Below are 15,271 nucleotides of genomic sequence, written 5' to 3'. Positions count from 1 at the left end.
ACATTAAGAGCCCACATGTAAACATGCAGGTCAACAGTACTAGCTGAGCCCAACATTTGAGTCGTTTCAGCCCAAGCATCGAGGAACCTCTGGCTGATCCCAGCCCCCAGCCATTGAGTCATCCCAGCCATTCAAGTTTTCCCATGGGAGGTCCGGGACATCATGGAGCAGAGACATGCCATCCCTGCTGTGTCCTGTCTGAATTTCTGAAGCCCAGAATCTGTGAGCATACTCCAGTGGTTGTTGTTTATACCACTGTGGCCTGGGTGGTTTGTTAAGCAGCAATAGATAGCAGGAACAGCTCCTTAGCCCAGGGTCCTGTCTGACATCCAGTCTAATGTAGGAAGACATGGACACCTGTTTTCCATAAAGGAAGCAGGAAGTTTTCTAGAAGGCTGAGAATGGCATTAGGCCAAAAGATCTGCTGTGTGGGCTGCACACTTAGTGCCTCCCTCCCCCACTCTTTGGCTGTAGAACTCTGCCCAGTTCCAGAGGGAAGCTGAGCTCTGGGCAGGCCTGGCTTCCTTATCGCTGGACTTACTCCTCAGTCTTTGGGTAAGGCCCCTGGGGGCTGCGGCTTGGGGGCTGTTCGTGTCTCATTTCATTTCCTATGTGGTCAAGAAGCCTTCTAGCTGAGGTTGAGAGAAGGAATGAAAGATGTCCTGACCCAGTTGTTGTTATCCTCCCCTAGTTTGGATCTTGAGCCTAAGGCTTTCGGGAGAGGGGGGAGGAGAGGGGGAAGAGAGAGGGAGGGCGTGCAGGAACACATCGTTTTGTGGTTTATCTGTCAAAGGACATAGGACAGATTCCCACCCGGACACCCAAGAATGTCATCTGGCACTGTGACTTATGAGGCCTTGGCTATTGCTTTACAGTTTCATGAAGGGGCGGGGGTGGCCAGAATCTGCCTGCTCGTCGGTGACTCCTACAATTTACAAGAAAATCAGACCCACTTTCTCCATCCTTCGGAACCATTAAAAGACTGGTTGTGGACTCAATTGTGGGCTGTCCCACAATGCACATAAACATTTGCTGGCATTTATAATCAAAGAAAGAGATAGTTTGGTTCAATTTTACATGTAAAATTCAATCAATGACAAATTCCAGTTTGCTCTCTGGAACTTGAAGATAATGTACTAGAGTATTCTGTTTTTGATCAAAAAATTGCTCAGGAATCTAGATTGATGAATATTTTGTCACGGGGTGAAAGAAAGCAACCCCGATGTGAAAATACAAATCTTGTTCTTCAGCTTGCTTTGACTTGCTGTCCAATGTAACTGAGAAATTTTTATCTTTGAATGGACACATTTGAATGGACCATGACTGAGACCCAGTAAGCCACTGAGGGTTTGATTAGTTGGGGCAAAGATTTAGAAACGAGGCTTCGGAGAGGAGAAAAGGAGCAACTCAACTTCTTTAAAGAAGGTACCACTCACTGAACAGTACATGTTAAGACTGTTGAAATGGCAAACGTTTTGTTACCTATATATTTACAATAAAAAAAAAGGTACCAAAAGGACTCGGCGGGAGGAGCCTAAGTAAAAAAAAAAAAAGTTTCCTCTTGGTGGTCCAATGGGAGAAGCCCAGAGAGGGGGAGGGGTTTGGGCCTATAAATAACTGATGCCCGCCCTTTGTTGCCCACCCTTCTCCCTCACGTCCTAGGAAGCAGTCACCTGTCTTCCAGCTGCCTGGGACCGTCTGCCGGAGCAAGTGACATCACAGTGACCAGAAACCACCTCCCCTTTGTCTGGAGCAGTTATGACGTCATTCCCTCTGGCAGAGAAGCAGGATGTTGGCAGCTGGGATTCCTCGGGGTCCTCCTGAAGTGATAATTGCCTTAGATTTTGTTATAAAGTGCAGCTGCTAATTATCTTGTTAAATCACAGCCATATACTTTTTGGATTTTTTTTTCTTCTTTGCAATCCATTGCAACAGTCTGGGAGATTAAATAAAACCACGTACCCTAAACAAAAACAAAACCCATACACACACATACACACACACAATCTCTTCTTTAAAACAATGTGAAAACAATTTCAAAAAATGAAAAGAGCGCAGATATGGCATAATTAGATTGCTTCCATTAAAAAGTCATCATTTCAACATCCCCATATAAATATCCGCATCCCGTTGCATATTTTAAGCAATTGCATAATAAGCCCCCAAGTGCAAAACAGAGCAAAACTCATTTCCTGACCACAAAAGGAGAAAGGAGTCACTATGTGCTCTGCCTTCCAAGGAGAACTGGATTACATTCCTCCCACACAGAGTGGAGGGAGATGGAGTTCAGTGCTCCAGGGGAGAGAATTATGACAACACTTAACCTCTGTGACCCACGCTGCTCCATGCCTCTCCACGCTCTTGGTCATCAGAAGCATGCAGCTCTGCTGAGGTCAGATGGAAGAAAAGGGGGACCTGGCCCCCTCCATTTGGCCCAGGGAGCCCCAGGCCTGTGGTAAAAAGCGGCCCTGGGTTCCAGCATCAACAGGTGAGTGAATGTCAGAGGCGGCCGGGGCATCGCTGGCATTACCAGTGACTGACCATTTCCAGGCTTCCGATTTTTGTGGCCTTGCTGGAGGTTTGCCGAGCAGGGTCAGAGTAAGGTGCTGGGTCTGGGCCAGTAGTGCAGTGGGAAGCAGAGTGGTAAGGCCCAGACCTGGGTGGCTAGGATAAGGGTGGGAAGGAGACTTTTCATTGTCTACTCATTTGTATCTTTTGAATTTTGAGCCATGTGAATATATTAACTATGTAAAAAATGACTAAAAATAAACACAAAGTCATACACAGATATATAAAAATACATATACAGTAAGTTCCTGGGTTATGAACATCAGACTTCCAGACAACTCGTACTTGCCCTTTAATGTTGTATAAATTTGCTGTCACTTTGAAATGCTTGAATCAACCCCTCTTCGCAACAAATTCTTCATCACAATCACCTTCACTCGCTGCACGTGCAGCTTCTAAATCACTGAAAAGGCTTCCAGCCTTTTCTTGCACTAAATTAAGGCTAAATAAGAACCGTATGCACCTTTTCCAACTTACCTACAAATTCGATTTAAAGACACAGGAATGGATTTCATTCATAACCTGGGGACGGCCTGTACACACACACACACACACACAATACATACATATATATGTGTATATAAGACGGCACTGGGTGGGTCTGGTATATACACACACACACACACACACACACACGGGGTGGGTTAACCAGTAAGCAAGGTACGCACAGGCTTGATTGTGTTTACTTATTAATCTGTAGTGCACGATTTCACATGAGTTTTACCATATCTGGTGAAAAACATGTGGTGAAAGACAGATGAAATTGTACACTACAGATTAGTAAGCACAAGCAAGCCTGTGTGTACCTTGTATATTGGTAATATGTCCCTGTATATATGTATATGTATACACACACACACATATAAAAAGAGGTAACATGTTCAGCTACTAACTTAAAGGTTAGAGGTTCGAGTCCACCCTGAGGTGCTTTTGAAGAAAGCCCTGGCAATCTACTTCTAAAAATCAGCCACTGAAAACCCTATGTAGCACAGATCCTCTCTGACACACACGAGATTGTCATGAGTCGGAATCAACTTGACAGCGACTGGTTTTTATACACAGCAGTGGATATCCATTATTTGTACCTATACAGCATCCTGATCTCCTTTTGGGGTAATCACTACCCCTTATTCACAGTTCTTGTAGCTTCAGTGGTATTGGCTTTAACATCCCCTCCTCCCCATATACACACATTCTTAGGGTAGCTATATGCCTCACTCTTACCAATCAGAGCTCAGGATACCCCTGGCTGTAATGATTGGCTAAAGCTTGGGCACGTGACACAGCCAGGCCAATGAAAGCCTTTCCTACAACTTTTGTTACTGCTATGGGTAAAGAGACACTCTCTGGTGTCTGGAATTGTTGAGCGGGTAGAGTATCAGCCTAAACCAGCCAGCAGCTGTCTTTGCTGGTAGAGAGGGGAGATCCTACTTTGGAATAAAGCCAACACTGAGGAAAACAGAGGAGAGGGAGAGGCATTAACAGAGGAAGAAAGAAAGAGACGGGAAGACAGAAACAGGCTGTGACCTTTGACGTTTAAATCTCTGGATCCAGCTATGCCTGAGGTGAGCTACATTCCATGGACTTGCCACTCTCTTGTTCTTTCTTCCCGTCCATTTTAATTGGGTTCTGTCTTTTACACCAGAAGTTCTGAACTGCGTACATACTTATATGAAGCTGAGTTAGGAAGAAAGGAAATATCTAGATCAGCCCAGAGCACCAAAAGGAGTGGCAAAGAAATCCTGTCAGTTCTACCTTTTCCCTTGAGGATATGGGAATTGTATGTATTCAAGTCTTGAATCTTCTCATTCCTTTTTTTTTTTTTTTAGCACTAGCTACCAGCCCCTTAAAAGGAGCCCTGGTGGCACAGTGGTTAAAGGCTTGGCTGCTAACCAAAAGGTCAGTGGTTAGAACCCACCAGCCACTCTGAGGAAGAAAGATGTGGCTGTCTGCTTCCATAAAGATTAAAAAAAAAAAAAAACTAGTGCCATTTCCATAAAGATTACAGCCTCGGAAACCCTATGTTGTCGGTTCTAACTAATAGTGACCCTATGTACAATAGAATGAAACATTGCCATCCCTATGGGGCAGTTCTGCTCTGGCTTATAGGGTCATTATGAGTCGGAATTGACTCAACGGCAACAGATTTTTTGGTACCAGCCCCTCTGAGCCAATGCCTGGGGGTCTGGCCTAGTTGGAGCAGAGACCCTTCCACTTGATCAAGTCCATTTATTTGCCTTTCTTTTCCCTTCATCCTTTGGCCATTATCTTCGTTATCTGGCGTAATGCTTAAATTTGGGCAATTGAGAATACATTGCTTCCTTGCATTCTGAGAAGAGCCTGGATCAGAAATGAGAAGACCTGGGTCCAGCCTCTATTTGCCATATGACCTTGGTCAAGTCATTTAATGGCTTCATTTTGAGCTAATTTCCTCCTCTTAAAAAAGAGGATTTATCACACCTGCTCTGAACCCCTTGAGGACAATGACCATGTTCATCTTTTTTCCCCCTCCTTCCTTCCCTTCCTCTCTTCCTTGTCTTTCTGTATGTCCTTTGGCCTTTAGATGCAGGGAGTTGAGTTAATCATACACCAAGTTCGTGTCACACTGCCATCCTCACTGATCAAGGCGTAGACCCCTCTCATCTTATTTATTTTCTTATTTTTCCTGTATATCACCCATCCTTACTCCATTCTTCAGTCCCCATCCTACCTCCAGGTCTGGCACCAATTCCAATATATTTAGTGTATGTCTTGAAAGATATATGGAGAGTTTTTAAAAAATATATACAGGTGATTTTGATTTATAATAGTAACTTAATATAAAGCCATAGATCTCATCCTTTTTTCACCCAACACTATGTTTTAAAGATCTCTTCAAGTGCTGTATGTAAATTTGGTCCATTGCTTCTGACAGCTACACAGTATTTCGTAATATTTATCTGCCACCATCACATATATCTGCCACCATCATATGTATCTTATCTATGTACAGCTATCATATGTATCTACCACCGTCTTATGTATTTACAACCATCACTTGTATCTTATGTATGTATAGCTAGCATATGTATCTACTGCTATCATATGTATCTACCATCATGTTATATAACTACAACCATCACATGTATCTAATGTACGTACAGCTATCATATGTATCTACTGCTATCATATGTATCTACCACCATCTTATGTATCTACAACCATCACTTGTATCTTATGTATGTACAGCTATCATATGTATCTACTGCTATCATATGTATCTACCGCCATCTTATGTATCTACCATCATCTTATGTATCTACAATCATCACATGTATCTAATGTATGTACAGCTATCATATGTATCTACCCCCATCATATGTATCTACCGCTATCATGTGTATCTACAGCCATCATGTATATCTACCACCATCACATATATCTGCTACCTTCTTATGTATCTACCACCATCTTGCTTCTCCATTCCCCTGTGAGGAGCACCCAGGTTGCCTCCCACTCTCTGGCACTGCAAATAAAACTGTAATGGACATCCTCAATCATGTCCTCTCATGGGCCTGTACAAGCCTGTACAGGGGTAAAGACCTGGGGGATTTCTGGGGCATAAAGTTTATACAGACTTTATTCCTCTTAGCACTGCCAGGTAATCTTCAGAATGACTGTGTTGCTTCCTAGTTGCACCAGCAGTGCAGGAGAATTCCCATTCCCCACACCTACTGTAGCACTCAGCTTTATTCAGTTTTGTAAGGTTTGCCGATGTCTAGAATGTGAAGTGATTCTGTTTTAATTTGCATTTCTTTGATAAGCCATGGAGATTGGCTATCTTTTCATCTTTTTGTTAGTCATTAGGGATTTCCTGTCTATAAATTGTTTATCCATATCATTTGACCTTTTTCCCATTTTTATTATTTTTTAAAAATCTCTGAGTTCTTTATCTATTTTGATAATAACCCCTTGTTAGTTGTCTGACCCCTTTGTTACCTTTGCCTACATTGATGGACCATGGTTCATTCGTCTGTTTTCTTGGTGGCCAGCCAGATGCCTACTGTAGCTGGTGCTTGGTCAATGAAAAATGAATGAACAAATGAATTAATGAATGGATTGAAGAGTCGTTGTGAAGGCTAAATGACATATGTTCTTTGTGTAAAATATATAAGGCAGTAGAAAAATATGACGAAAGATGCCAACTCTTCTTCATAGCGTTTAGCAACCATTAGTGTCCCTTGGGCCCTTATCAAAAACAAAGTCTGTGCAGGTACTATGGGATCTTGATACAAAGACACATATCATGGCAGTCCTGTCCTCTCACGATGTTGGGTCTGGAAGAGCCAAGGCAGGAGGAATGGAATGGAAAGATGACCAATAAATGATGGCGATACATGGCAGAGTGATGGGTATCGGAGAGGCTCCAATGTAGGTGGCTCATCACCCAGCACCTGCCATAATTTCTGCAGAGCACATTCTGACATTATGTTCTGTTCACTGTTTCTCAGCTGTAAAAGGGCTGTCATTTCCTTCTTGGGCTGGAGGTCAACACTACCTGCTTTGTTTTTTTCACTGACTTGATACCCCCTTTCAGGCCCCTTTAGTCTCTGAGCACGGACTGTCCATTGGAGTTGCCAACCCACTCTCTCCCTTTTTCACATGGCTTCAAGGAACTCTTGTGTTACAGTTGGGATCAGATTTACCTAAGTGTTATGGATTGAATTGTGTGCCCCCAAAATATGTGTTGGAGTCCTGACCGCTATACCTGTGGATGTGATCCCATTTGGGAATAGAATTTTCTTTGTTATGTTAATGAGTCCGTATCAGTGTAGGGCCAATCATACAACATGCGTTTTAAACCTAATCACTTCTGAGTTATAAGGAGCAGCTTAGACACAGAGACAGGCAAGCACAAAAGGGGAAGACAGATGCTATCTGATGACTACGGAGGCAGGTGAATCTATAAACTCAGGAACTCCAAAGACCGCCAGCTACTAGAAGCTGAAATAGACAAAGAAGAACCTCCCCCTAGAGCCACACTCTGAATTAGGACTTCTAAGCTCCAGAACTGTGAGGAAATAAATTTCTGTTCTTTAAAGCCATCCACTTGTGGTATTTCTGTTACAGCAGCAATAGGAAACTAAGATACTAAGCCAGGATAGAAGTTAATTTCATGTAAAAGTCTAGACGTAGCCAGTCCAGGGCCGTCAAGAACTCTGCTTCATAAAGTCTCAAGGACTCAGGCTCCTGCTATTTTGTCGTCCCATCATGTGAGACCTCCATTCCCAAGGTCATACTTCATGGTTCAAGATGGCTCTTGGAGGTCTAGCAGCAGTATGGAGGAAAGGATGAAGAAGAAGAAGGCAAAGGGCATGTGTCTGCTATCTCTTAGGAAAATTACCCAGAATGTTACTTGACCCTTCCGCTTATATCCACTGGTTAAACTTAGCCATCTGGCTATACCTAGCTGCAAGAGAAGCTGGAAAATGTTGTCTTTATTCTGTGTAGCCACGTGCCTTACTAGAAGGCAGGGGTCTTGTAACTAAAGGACACTGGGGGACAGCCAGCAGTTTTGGCCACAGCCTGTGTCCTTTCTTAGGCCTTTAATATCTGCTCTAGGCTGGATGGACTGACCAATATGAACCATCCAGCTTGAGCTTCCTATGTTCCTGTAGTTGTCATTAGCTGCCACCAAGTCAGCTGCTGACTCATGGCAACCCCTGGTTCATGTGTTACAGAGTAAGACTGCTTCATAGTGTTTTCTAGGCTGTAATCTTTGTGGAAGCAAATTGCCAGGCCTTTCTTCCATGTCCCCGTGGCTAGGGCCTATCATTTCTTTGGAACAGATGATTTAGACCTTGTCCCAGAACCCAGCTTTTCCCAGTTAATGGCAATTAATGCTACTTTCTGGAGGAGGCAGTCTATTAATAGTAAAGCATACAGATTTGACTTTAGGCTAGAGGGCAGAGATGTAGAAAGTTCTATATTCCGTGTGTGTGAAAAAAAAATCAAAGTTAGTGTTTTTAATTCTTGAGATAATAAATAAACAGGCAAATTGCTTGGCTGTAAGATACTGTGAAACTCTGGGTACTGGTGTGGACTGGTAGAGGGAGTGGTCCTTGTGGGTCACTGTGCTGATGTTAGAAGACCATGGTTTGAGATGTAGCTTAACACTTACTAGTGGTATGATTTGGGGAAAATCACCTAATCTCTCTGTACTTCAGTTTCTTCTACTATAAAACGGCCTCAAACGTCTGATTCACTTCTTTCTTTCTTTTTTTTCCCCTTAACTCCTTTGCCTGGTGCTTTTTTCTTTTCTTTTTTAATTGTGGTAAATATAGAGGTAACAAAACATTTGCCATTTCAACAATCTTAGTGACATTGATTATGTTCATCATGTTGTCCGAGCATCACCATTGAGGATACCCAAATTTTCCCAGCTCTTATTTTTTAAAATAAAAAATCCAGCAGAATGGGTTTGAAGCAAATGAGCCAAAAAAAAAAAAAAAAAAAAGAGAGAGAGAGAGAAAGAGAGTACTTTCCGTCTCTTATTTTGTCTCCTTTGTCCAGTGACAGGAGGAGTGGAGAAAGGGATTGAAGAATTAAAAGATGGATAGGTTAAAAGAACTGAAAAAAACAAAACCAAAAAAACCACCAAGAGGATCTAAAAGAGGAATACAGAATAGGAGAGAATGATCGGGGGAGGAGTGAGACAGAGACAGAGAGAAAGAGCAGGAGGAGGAGAAACACAAAGAAAGACAAAGTGAAATAGAGGCACAAAGACAGGGCTGAAGAGAGAAAAATTTGAACGGGTCTTGAACCTGTTCTGAACCCTCTGCGCCACCAATCTACCCTACTCCACTGTCTCCTCAAACTTCTATTCCTTCTAGATCTTATGTCCAATGTGCTCTGGGACCCTCTAGCTACGGGCTGGATCTGATTTTCTCGCACAGCATCCTGGGCTCTGACTCCACTGTTCTGACTCCTGTCATCTCCTGGCTGATGCTTTATCGCTTCTCTTACTAGAGGACGCAGGGTCAGTTCTGGATCACGGGGGCTCTGTGTGTGTCAGGCTAGAACCGTGCGCGACAGGATTTCTAATGACTGATTTTTCAGAAGTAGATCAGCAGGGCTGTCTTCCGAGGCACCTCTGGATGGGCTTGATCCTCCAACCTTTTGCTTAGCAGCGGAGTGATTAACTCTTTGCGCCACCCAGGGTCTCCTACCTAGCCTGTTATTCTCTGGTAGTTGTTTGGGAGGGAACTTGTCTCCCTAGCCAGACTGAACTCCCTGAGGGCAGGGTCCACTCCTTGGCTTGGCATCCTCCCTCCCCCCAGGACTCTTGCCTTAGTACAGAGTCAATATAGCATCCAGAGTGGATGAAGGCAGCGATCCCTGCCCTTGACCTCCTTAGTACAAGTCACATCGTTATGGCCACTGTCAGCCAACTCTCTTGACTTCTCAGAGATATTTCTCATGAAACGGCTTGTTAGAGCGCCAGCCTCTCAGCTAAGTATGAAGGGCTGAATCGTCTCCTGATATAGAGTCTGCAGAATGCTGATGGGAAGGAAAATGTTGTAGCCCATGTTTAATATGGATGCTTTTCAAACCTCGTAAATGATCCGAGCCGAGGAGAGTGCAGACTCCGTGAGCAGTGTGGTGCGCGCTGGGAAGTCAGTTCATATTCTGGCATTCCAACAGGGCATTTGTTCTGAAGTTACATCACAGGGGCCTCTGCCAAGGGAAATAAGGCAGCTCTTCTGCTGGAGCCCTGGTGGCACAGTGGTTAAGAGCTGTAGCTGTTAACCAAAAGGTCGGTATCTTCGAATCCACCAGCCGCTTCTTGGAAACCCTATGGGGCAGTTCTACTTTGTCCTACAGGGTCGCTATGAGTCAGAGTCTACGTGATGGCAACAAGTTTGGTTTGGTTTATTCTTTCGATAAGATGTATATGGGATGTCTTTCCGGAAGGTCTCCTGGCTTTGTGGAACCTTTGCCAAAAATAAACCAGTTGCTGTCATTGAGTTGATTCCGACTCACGGCAACACCATGTATGTCAGAGTAGAACTGTGCTCCATAGGGTTTTCAATGGCTGATTTTTTTAGGAGTAGATTGCCAGGCCTTTCTTCTGAAGTGCCTCTGGGTGGACTTGAATCACCAATCTTTCGATTAGCAGCCGAGTGTGTTGTTTTGCCAAAGATGGAGGTCCCGAAAAAGGGCAAGACGCTTCCCTGGTGTTTGCTGAATGGCATGGAAGGAGAACTTATGTTTCTCCTAAAGAGTGGGATTCACTATTCACTACTGAACATTCTAGAAACCACAGGGAAGGGAGCTCCAGAGATTTCACAGCAGCAGCCCTTGCTGGTTCCTAAATCAAGTTCCTTTCTTACATGAGTCCAACAATATATTGCAAATATCAGATTGGCCTCGCTAATGAGCATTAGATAATAGCTGAGACACTTAATGAACATTGGATAACGCCACTTCTGGCGAGCCCTAATATGATGTTCTTTCCTGCTACTTAAGATCTGAATGAACGAGAAATAGAAGGGCACTTGGGGCTTGGTTCTCCTTGCCCCATGGAGCAAAGCCAGGCTACAGAAGGCAAGTGAAGTGTTGAACTTGGATCAGCTTTACTAGGCGGTGAGGTGGCAAGAAAGAAGCCAGCCTGCGATTTGTAGCAAAGGTGGCAGTATTTTCTTTTCTTTTAAACTAAAGCTGCACTGGGCTGTATTCCCTCATTTTGGATCCAGGAGAGTTTTATAACTCAACTCTTCTTCCCTCTGCTCCCCCCACCCCCACTCTGGATTTTTTTTTTCCAGTGAGGGTGGTTCGATATACAGCAAGATATAACAGAAACACCTACTGAATGAGAACTTTTAGGGGTGCCTGGCATCCATTTCCTCCTTGTCTCAAAATAGTACCCTGCTTTCCTTTGGAGAACTGTCCCTTCTTTACTCCAAGTGGTCTTGGTGGGGCTGACAATCATTGTATCCTTAGGCTACCACCCTCCTAATTCAGTCAACCAAAACCCAAACCAAACCCGTTGCCATTGAGTCGATTCCAACTCATAGCAACCCTATAAGACAGAGTAGAACTGCCCCGTAGAGTTTCCAGGGAGCACCTGGTAGATTCGAACTGCCAACCTTTTGGTTAGCAGACGTAGCTCTTAACCATTAGGCCACCAGGGTTTCCATCAGTCAACCAGAGCATTCTATTCCAAGGTCATTGTAATTGGCTCAGGGATGAAAAAAAAATAGACAGGCCAAACTGGGCCAATAAGCAGTTTCCCTGAGATTTCTTATGTGAGCTCTAAAGGCTCTTCCTCTGGGATCTCAAGTTGTAAAGACCATAAAATCCTCAGGCTGACAAGTCCAACTTCCCGCTACGTAGAAAATCAGAACAGCAAGATGGAGACTGGGCAAAAGAACTCTGACAACATCATTTGAGTCTCTGGATGTAGTCAAACTGGAATTCAATTAACCATCAGACTTCCCAGTTATGTAACAAATACTTTCTCTTTTTGGTTAAGCAAAAGGGAATTTGAGTCGAGCTTCTGTCTCTCGCCTAATAAATAGAGTAGCCTGTCTTAGTTATCTGGAAAACCTGGTGGCCTTAGTTATCTAGTGCTGCTACAACAGAAATACAAGTGGGCGGCTTTAACGATCAGAATTTTATTTTCTTCAAGTTTAGGAGGCTAGAAGTCCAAATTCAGGGTGCCAGCTCTAGGGGAAAGCTTTTTCTCTCTGTTGGCTCTGGAGGAAGGTCCTTGTGCCTTCTGAGCTTCTGCTCTTGTGGGATCTTCATGTGGCTTGGCATCTCTCTTTCCCCATTGTTACTACTTTCACTTGCTAGTTTAATCTGTTTTATATCTCAAAAGAGATTGATTTAAGACACACCCTATACCAGTCCCATCTCATTAACATAACAAAGACAACCCATTCCCAAATGGGATTATAACCACAGGCATAGAGGTTAGGATTTATGACACATTTTGGGGGGAACACAATTCAATCCATAATATAGCCATATCCTGTTTCTTGGACCAGCTGTTAGTGGTCGTATGTTGTTGTTGTTATTAGCTAACCCCTGACTCAAGGCCACCCCATGCACAACAGAATCAGACCACTGTGATCCATAGTGTTTTCACTGGCTGGTTTTTGGAAGTAGATTGCCAGGCCTTTCTTCCTAGTCTGGAAGCTCAGCTAAAATCTGTTCAGCACCATAGCAACACATAAGTGGTGGCTGTGCATGAGGTCCTTGGCCTGGAATCACACCTGGGTGTCCTGCATGGAAGGGAAGAATTCTACCACTAAACCACTATTGCCTCCAGTGCTCTCATAACCGACATTATTCCCCTTGCTTGGCCTTGCCCATGAAACTCATGGTAAATTGCGTTATTGCTCCCAATTCTTTCCTCTATGCCAATAATAGGGTTATCCAGCCATGCCAATGTGACTTCGCTGGCCCTCTTATTAGAGTTGGCAGAGAATACTTCCCTGTGCCATTCATGTTGCTTGGCTACGTCATTTGTTTTGGCCAATGAGAAATCAGCAGAGGTAACATGAATAGAGGCTTTAAATATGCCTTGTGCAGCTTGTCTTGGCCTCTTACTCTCCTGCTAGTTGATGTGAGAGAACATGTGTTGGTAGCTATTGGTCCCAGAAAGTACAGATGTGTGGAGCAGCCCTTAACCTAACCTACAGCAGCCAGCTGAAGAAAACGAAATGATTGTTGTTGTCAGCCATTGATACTTGGGGGTTGTTTGTTATGCAGCAGGCTTAGGCAGAAAGCTGACTGATACGAGGCATGAGCCAGGGGAATCAAAGATGTCAACCAGATTCCCTACTTGCCTCTTGCCCTCTACATAAGTCTCCTAGGGCTGCTGTAACAAAATACCACAAACTGAGTGTCTTATAAGAGCAGAAATTTATTGTCTCAGAGTTCTGGAGGCTAGTAGGCCAGATTCAGGTTGTCATCAGGGCCATGCTTTCTGTGAGGGCTCTAGGAGGAGACGGTTTCTTGTCCCTTACAGTTTTCTGGGAGCCTCAGGTGTGCCTTGACTTGTAGGTTGCAGCATTTGTTACTGTTATCACATGGCTGTCTTCCCTTTGTCTGTCTCTTCTCCTCCCCTTTTACAAGGAGTCCCTCAGATTGGATTAGTACACACCCTACTGTGGTATGACCTCATGTTAGCTAATTACATCTGCAAAGACCCTATTTCCAAACAAGGTCACCTTTACAGATACCAGGGTTTAGGATTTCAACATATCTTTTGGGAGGACACCATCCAACTCATCACATCCTCAGACTTCTGTTTTCCCTGTAACATGGGATACCGGTGTCTTTTCTAGCATTCTTCGTGGTGTATGGGGTTAGTTTATCTTTGTTGATTGGTTGTGATCTACAGGGTTTTTATTGGCTGATTTCTGGGGAAGTAGATCACCAGGCCTTTCTTCCTAGTCCATTTTCATCTGGAAGTTCCACTGAAACCTGTTCAGCAACCCAGCAACGTGAAAGCCACCACCGATGGATGGGTAGTGGCTGTACTTGAGGTGCATCGGCCAGGAATCAAACCCTGGTCTCCTGCCTGGAAGGTGAGAATTCTACCACTGACCCACCAATGCCTTTGCTGGACACATGGCTTAATCCACGACTGACTGAGGGATGGAGTGTGTGTCTTAACTCCTCCTTTTGCTCTTTGACAGGGGCTGGAGTGGGGCGTGGGGCCCAGCCAACTTCTCCTTGTGCCTCCCCATCCCCTGCAACATTCTCCTTTACCTTCACATCAAGGCCAGCCTCGAAGGGAGAAAGATGATGCAAAGTAGCGACCAGCACGGGTATTCCATTTTGGACCGAAAATTTGGTGCCATGTTTCTGCTGCCCGGGCAGGTGACGGAGCTCTTCTCGATCTTCGGTGTCCTTGTTTCTTATTGGCCCTACCTCCTGCGGTGAGAAGCAAATAATAAAAATAATAATAGCAAACACGTATAGCTCTTACTACATTCTGGGATCTGTTCTAAGTGCTTTACACATATTTGTTCCTTTAACCCTCACCGCAGCCCAATGTGGTAAGTATATTCTTATTAGTATTATTTCCAATTTATAGATGACGAACTGAGGCACAGAGAGGTTGAGTAATGACCAAAGTTACACAGCAGTAAGTGGCAGAGCTGGGATTTGGCCCCGAGTGGTCTGGCCTCAGAGACTGTGCTCTCCAACGCCATATGTAGAAGTCCCTCAGGCACCAGTAATATATTTATCAGAAACAAGACCCACATGCTGGTCACTAAAGGCTATTTTCAAATATCCCAATGTAATATCACAAAGGTTTAATCAAGTCATATCTGTGTGATGAAAAACATGGGTTTGAAAAATGGTGCCTGGGATGTATCCGGCTGTCGTAATGATGGAGCGGAATCTCCCGCGCAGCCGATCTGATTGTCTCTAGAACTCATCACTCATTAAGGCATTGGGAGAAAAATGAATCGACCCCAGAGGCCACATGGAGAGGCGGCTCCCTGGTGAAACGCTCTAGGACAGAGCAGAACTAGGCCCCAGGCAGCTGGAGAAGCCAAAGAGAATTATATTTAACATGAAACATAAACACCATCTAAAAGGCAGACGGTGCAGCAAAATATAAATCTGACCATTGTCTGGTGCCTCAGAAATCCGGTGGCCTTAGAATCCACAGCCACACACTTTTACCTCCACAGCGTTT

At 44.1% G+C, this 15,271-nt stretch overlaps 1 long non-coding RNA gene across 5 annotated transcripts in view; it reads left to right on the top strand.

Annotated features, from left to right (window-relative positions):
* The window catches only part of LOC111752783 (uncharacterized), a 78,655-nt gene that overhangs the window by 36,768 nt on the left and 26,616 nt on the right, over positions 1–15,271 (top strand). For 4 of the 5 annotated variants that reach the window (XR_002787698.2, XR_010319754.1, XR_010319755.1 and 1 more), the window contains one exon: positions 1,663–4,568. This is a non-coding gene — a long non-coding RNA (uncharacterized LOC111752783). Of the gene's footprint in view, positions 1–1,662; positions 4,569–14,258; positions 14,502–15,271 lie in introns of those variants that run through there. The other variant, XR_010319756.1, reaches the window with a different exon arrangement.

This window comes from Loxodonta africana, chromosome X (genome assembly GCF_030014295.1).
Source record: "Loxodonta africana isolate mLoxAfr1 chromosome X, mLoxAfr1.hap2, whole genome shotgun sequence".
Classification (NCBI taxonomy): Eukaryota; Metazoa; Chordata; class Mammalia; order Proboscidea; family Elephantidae; genus Loxodonta; species Loxodonta africana.
Note: the sequence above shows the minus strand (reverse complement) of the source record. Positions and strands in the feature narration are given on the sequence as shown.